The following is a 7,346-nucleotide window of genomic DNA, read 5'->3' as shown; positions in this document are numbered from 1 at the left end:
ATGTCGCAATGAATATAGCACAATGTGTAAATATCAAAACATTGGGTGTGAGTAATCGAATAATCATTCAAACGAACTTGCCGACAGACCTTTCATAAAATTGAATCTTTCTCGTTGAGCTTTCTTAGACATTGAGAGTTTAACGCGAGGGGGTGCAAAACGATAAATATATGTACAATTTTACCTTATTTACATTATTAAGATCAGTTTCTTCATGAAATTAAATTGTTAAATAAATATAATTGTCAGTATACAAGATTATTATGATTTCATTTAACACAATCATAATTTCAACTTTTTGTGAAAACATTAATTTTGTAGCCAAACATTATAATAAGTTTGTGCTAATGAGACCCTTTCATGTTGAAAGGCTATACAATGAATAAGGTATAGTCAACCTCGAATAGTCACAATGTCAAATGATAGAAGATATTCTCACTTAAACAAGCAAGAAAAATGTATCAAATGTTTTTGAAAAAAAAATATAAATAAAGATAGTGTGGCCATTTACAAATAAGAGCTGTTAAAAAATAGTTATGTATAGTAAGGAGTACTATGGCCATTAACGAATAACTAAGAGCTGTTAAAAAAAACTACAAAGGAGTATTATGGCCATTTACAAATATTTAAGATCTGTTGAAAAAAACTACAAATAAAAAATCCGGTACCACTTTATTCATCAAGCAACAAAAGTGTCATTTTTCTTAATGGTTGGGCTGTATGTGATGATATGTACAATTTTAGGGGGGGGGGGGGGGGGGGGGGTGATGCAAATCACCATCGCTAGAGGTCAGGGTTAGGGTTGACGCCCACACTTTTCTTACTATATATACATTAGATGTTCAGTTTCATTTTCATACGATTTCATACGATTTCACAGCCGCTGTCATAATCAACCATGTGAATCTAGATCCAGCATTCACACATCCAAATGTAAGCGATATATTTTTTCTATATCTTCAAACTATTCAACTAGTGGCATAGGAGGATATGGATATGTGAATATCATCCATTGTTTTGATAAAGTTATCGATCTGCGTCTTTTTTGGTCAGGCAAATCACCAAGACTTTTATGTGTTGATTTCAAAAAAAAATTCTCTATCATGCACACAGATCCAAAAACTAGCAAAGATCCGCAATATTTTGTATCAAAAAACATGTAAGTTAACTGATATGTAAATTTATACCATTCTGAATCATGTGTTTTGAAGCTGTTTTGTCCTTTTTTTGTTGTTTCGAAGTTCATATATGCTGTTCGCCTGTCACCCACACTTTCTTGATCTGTTGTCAGTCTAGTAGAATCAGATCGGTACCAGTTAGGTGTTCATAGCATTTCAAGGGTTGGTTTTGTGGGTTTGTCCAGGCCACTGTACCTTACCCTTTCCCATGTCAAGTGGATTGTGTTCCTTGGCAAAGATGTTTCTGATGACAACAAACTATTGCTTTCACAAGCTGTTGATATCTTTCATGTGAGTATAAACTATAAACTATAAAATAGTGTTTTTGTTATTATTCTACAATGTTGCTACACATTAATCAGTAGATTACCATTTATTTTATTTCTGCAGATTTTCATTGATTGTAACAAAAACGCTTCACATCTATTGTTGATTCCATTACTGGAAGCGATTTTATTCCATCAATGGTGACATTCTAAGGAACATCTTTGTTAGAAATGGAGGTGGTGGGTCCTCAAGGTGGAATTACTTTTCAAGATGGTTTTCGTTTTTGTCTTTGCATGGAGAAGTAAAGTAAACAACGAATATATGAGTAATAAATACCCATTTGGTGGATTTATATTTGTTGGCTTTAAAATATAGATTTGATGTATGTTTCAAGATTTTTCCTTTGTTGAATATGTAATTATTGTTAATTTTTTCATGAATTTATATTTTTTTTATAATGTAAAAATTCGCCGCCAACCCGTCACATAAAATCTATCGGTAATCTATTAGTGAGTTTTTCCTAACTTTCATCGTTAGTCCATTAGTCAGTTATTCCGTCGGTAAGTTTTTTGTAAAAAAGTATATTCGTCGGTGATCGGTTACTAATTACCGATGGAAAAATCCGTTGCTAAAATTTGCCGTAGCTGTCGGGAATCCGTTACATATATGAAATGCCTTTTTGGGAATCAGATGTATGATCAAACACCTCTATAACCTTCTTTCCACGTCTAGTACAAGCATCATAAAACCAAGGACAGAATGTCTAATTCCTTAGATTGTTCCGAGTAAAATAAACTTATTTTTCTATAACCATACCAAAAGTAGATTAAAAAAAAAAATTATGTAAAAAAATAATAATAAATAAATTTAAAGGTGAGAATATACCTTCAATGGCTCGATGATATCATAAACATTATTTATTTCATAATCACCTTTAAACTCATCATTATAAGAAAAAGTATGAATCAGAATTACAGTCATACTACTTTTTATCTCCATGAAAATATGAAGGGGAACAAGATCAAGAGTAATGCATCAAACTAAAAGATTGTAATAATCAAACTAACTTTTTCTTGTATTCGTTAATCCCAAAAAGGTATGGATTAATAAACAAATGGGATGTGTCCATATAAAATGAAACTCCACCATGACCAGGATAGTCATGGGGCCCCATCCAATATACATATGAACAACTAAACATATATTCATATAAACACATGGAATAATCACAAAGATAAATAACATACAGGATCCTAACATATCAAACCATGGGCCGACATTGGGGCCCGCCCGGTAAACATATAAACACATAAAACATGCAAGAGTCACACAACCAACTAGCATCCTCACATATCAAACCATGGACCGACATTGGTGCCTTCGGCCCGCAAAACACACTGAAGAAACTCACCTCTGCCTACTGAATCTCTCAAACAAATCTCGGTCTGCTGGATCTGAAGGTCCCCACGCTAACATCATCAAATAATACCCAATAAAAATTTGGATCTACACCCATATTCAAGAATCTAAGCTACTTGACCAATTTCCAAGGTTAAAGACCATTTTACCTTTATCCTTACTTGGCCCAAAACCAAGGCCCAACTCAACTACTCAAAAGGCCCAAATTCCTTAAACGGCCTCACAAGGCCCTCTAAGGCTCAACGTCCAAATTGGGCCCAAAAAGCATTATGGACCTAATCCCAAGAAAGTTTATAGCCTGTCCACGACCCAAAGTCAGAAGACCAAGGAACCTCGATGGAGCTAAGATCTAACATCCATGGCTTCTTGAGTAGATCAAAAGCTCAACTTTAGCTCAAAAGACCCAAAAATGCATAAACCAGGTCCCAAAACTAGATCTAGCATAAGGAACCATCAAGTAGAGAACTTTATACCTCAAATGGTCTCCAAGGATGATGATGAATCTTGATATACAAGCCCCTGCTACTCCCAAGCAACCACCAAGAGTTCTTTTTCTCCTTTAACCAAAACACAACAAAAATCTTAGTATCAAGCTCAAAACTCACAAGAGGCATTTAGGGTATCCTTTTTAAGGGTAAAGGGTGATGGAGGCTGATCAATAAAATGTTTAAAGTTGGTTTAAGTTCTTTAAATAGGGTGAAAACCCTAGAAATTAGGGTTTTCCCCATCCTTGTGTACGCCCAGCGTACTCCCACGTACACCCAGCATAGTGGGTGAAACCGCGATCATTTGGAGAGCTAGTAAGCTAATCGTACTCATATAGTATGCCATGCATACTAGCTAGGAACCAACATGAAATTAATTAAAAATTAAGGGGCTAAAAGGAAACATACCAAATTACGAATCTTACATAAAGAATTCACACTATGTTTCTTAAGGTCAACTTCATGTTGTGTCTTGATGGATTGGGATTAGATGTGTGTACAGTACATTGTGATATGATATGTCTGATAACATCCACAACTGTACATAACAATAATATGAGTTATGTGGATAAGTTAAAGAATGAAAAAAAAAGAATTAAAACATAAGTCATAAATCATAAAATCCTAAACATCATATCAATGTATATCAAGATATTAGAGTAAAAACATCCCAGGCTAAACATAAATGGTGTGTGCACTGTAGTCATCCCAAGCTCTTCCCCTTGCTACCAGAAGTACCTCAAAGCAAAACTAAAAGTCGTAAGCACAAAGCTTAGTGAGCTCCCCAAACTACCACGTACCACATAACATGCAACAAGGAGATATTGGCCCCACCCACACTCTACTATCTCTGAGATACGGGCCTCGCCCGTACTCAGCTGCTATGAGATACGGGCCTCTCCCACGCTCAGGTAATCATAAAATACATCCAAGTATCATACGGACAACAAGTATAACTAAGCATATCAAATCTGTATCATATCAACTATCTATGAGATACATGCCTCGCCCACACTCGACTATCTAGGAGATACGGGCCTCGCCCATACTCGGCTACTTATCAGAATATAAATCCATACCATATCAGCTTTCTGTAACATACGGGCCTCGCCCACACTCAACTACTAATCAGATTACATACACGTGGCGACCTTGGTGTCGTAGACCCGTTCCTACTAGAGGAAACTCACCTCAATCTCGTGTGAATAACTTAAGTGTCCCTGCTCAACAAGAGACTCCACTCACACCCTATACAGAACAACCTCTTAGATACCATTCCACACTCAAAACCCCTTCACAGGTCAACCTTGGTCAAATTCAAGGTCAAGGTCAAAGTCAACGTCCAGTCAAAGTCAAAGTGAACCCCGAGTTGACTCAACTCGTCGAGTCATCCCCCTGACTTGTTGAGTCAACTCGCCGAGTCTCTCCTCAGACTTGTTGAGTTTTACCCTTTACAGAATCGGGATAAATCAACACAACTCGTCGAGTTCCTCTATGAACTCGTCGAGTTCTTCATTCCGTTGCTTCATCTTAATGGATTATGCCCCTATTATTTAGATCTAAGCTCCATGCTTTATATATACACTTAAATTGTGCGTTTAAGGGTAATGTTTCCAACTTTACCCGTTAATACCCTAACTTAATGGATTTAGCTCAAACCCTAACTCTTTATGACCTAGATCTTGGTCCACAGGCCATCAATACTCCAAACTAAGGCATACACAATGAGATCTGGACCCTAGATACTTTACAAATACGTAAAGCTTCTAACTTTCCTTCTATTCATGGCCTTTTGGTGCTTAAAAGGCCAAAATGTCATCCTAAAGCTTGTATAGGTCTTCAATGGCCACAATGTTTGCATCTTTATGCCATGAAAGCCCTTCAAGGCCCTAGATCTGAAGGTTGAAACTTGTTTACAAGTAAATGATGAGGATAGAAAGATGTTTCTAGATCTAATTGCTTCTTCTTGAATCCCCAATCTTCTCCTTCTTCCACAAGCTTCAATACACACAATATTCACTCAAAAATGACTCACAAGCTCACACAATGCATTAGGTCTTCATGATTTAGGGTTTGGGACTTTGAGGCTGGAAATGAGGCTAGCATGTGGGGATTAAGATGCTTAAATAAGGTGCAAAAACCCCGAAATTAGGGTTTCACCCCTCCCAGCCTACTCCTCGAGTAGGTTACTTGAAACCCGTGTCCATTCTGATCTCTACTCGACGAGTTTGGGGCTTCCAACTCGTCGAGTTGTCCTATTAAAATGAAAAATTTATAATTTAAATACATACCAGGAACTTAGTGTTACAATTCTCCCCCACTTGTCTCAGACTTCGTCCTCGATGTCTACTTCCTCGAACAACTCTGGGTAGTGCTCCCTCATCTCCTCCTCTGGCTCCCAAGTTCACTTTGAGCCCTTACGGTGCTGCCACTGCACCTTCACTAACTGCACAACCTTGTTCCACAAGGTTTTCGTCTTTCGGTCTAGAATTACAACGAGTTTCTTAATATAATTCGGACGGTCGTCCACCCGAATATCCTCCAAAGGCACAACGGTGGAATCATACACTAAACACTTCCGCAACTGAGAGTCTGAGATTATTAGTTTCGCTAGGATTTGGGAAGTTTTCGTCTGATCTTTAGGAGTTGTGTGGTCTTTTAGGTTTTGGGCCAGTAATAGAACACTAGCACGGATAAGCAGCAGGTTGTCAGTAGTTTGGTTATTAAAGAGTAAAAAGGATTAGGAATCCTTCAAATCTCATGTATTGCGAAGACTTAGTCGAGTCTAAGTGGGGGAGAATCGCGCAAGTATTCAGGATAGGGGCAGGTATGAGACGGGGATGGGTTTCTCATCCTCATCAAGAAAATGGCGGCCCAAGTGGATATTTGGTTTGAGGGTGGTGTGAGTTTGGAGTTCGGTAAAGCTTCCCAACATGTGAATCGCGTCTTCTTGGGGATTGATAGCAGAATTTGGGGAAGCAGGTTGGGGGTCCAGTCATGAATTCAGTTCAGTTCGGGTGTTCGGTCGAGTGCGTGCTCGACTCTGTATGCGTTTCGAATTGACAGATTAGGGGTAAGGCATTGGGCTGCAGTTGTGTTAGGATGAAAGTGTTGTAAAACTACGGGGGAGTCGTAGCATTCACTAATGGTCAGTTGGGGTGAAAGTGTTGAAAGACTATGGGGGAGCTGTACCATTCTCTAATGGTTAGTTGGGGTGAAAGTGTTGTAAGACTACGGGGGAGCCGTAGCATTCACTAATGATCAGTTGGGGTGAAAGTGTTGTAAGACTATGGAGGAGTCGTAGGATTGACTAATGGTAAGTTGGGGTGAAAGTGTTGTAAGAGTACAGGGGAGCCATAGCATTCACTAATGGTCAGTTGGGGTGAAAGTGTTGTAAGACTACGGGGGAATCGTAGCATTCACTAATAGTAAGTAGGGTGAAAGTGTTGTAAGAATATGGGGGAGCCGTAGCTTTCACTAATGGTCAGTTGGGGTGAAAGTGTTCTAAGACTGCGAGGGAGCTGTAGCATTCAAAGTAGGTCAGATAGTGCGGGAAGTGCAAAAAGACTGCAGGGTGGCTGTGGCATTCACGGATTCGTTCAGATGACTTAGGCCATGGTGGGCCAGTTCGCAAGGTTGTGAGTAGGTCACAACATAATTATAATCAGGAAACGGTAGGTCGAAGGAGACTGGGTATGATGTAAGACTATAGTTATTCTGGTAGCATTCACATTTTTGCGTCGGATTCAGTGACGACAAGTTGTCATCCTATCATAATCAGATGGATTAAAGGATTGATGGAGCCATGAGTAGCGGTATAGATAGGGTAGTTACTATTAGACGATGTTTCCTTCAGAGGACGCATAGGAATGTTGCGTGCGTTTTTGGCCCAGCAATCAGTTATGTGTCCGATGTTTCGAGTAGTTCACAAATAAGGTGAGATCAGAGAGGTCTCGACTACTTTCAAAAAGCAGAAAGTGGTTACAAGAAGAGTCGA

The sequence above is a fragment of the Lactuca virosa genome, chromosome 1, assembly GCF_052849685.1.
Source record: "Lactuca virosa cultivar CGN04683 chromosome 1, Lactuca_virosa_CGN04683_v6, whole genome shotgun sequence".
In the NCBI taxonomy this organism is placed as follows: domain Eukaryota; kingdom Viridiplantae; phylum Streptophyta; class Magnoliopsida; order Asterales; family Asteraceae; genus Lactuca; species Lactuca virosa.
The sequence above is the reverse complement of the archived record's forward strand: the minus strand, read 5'-3'. Positions refer to the sequence as shown.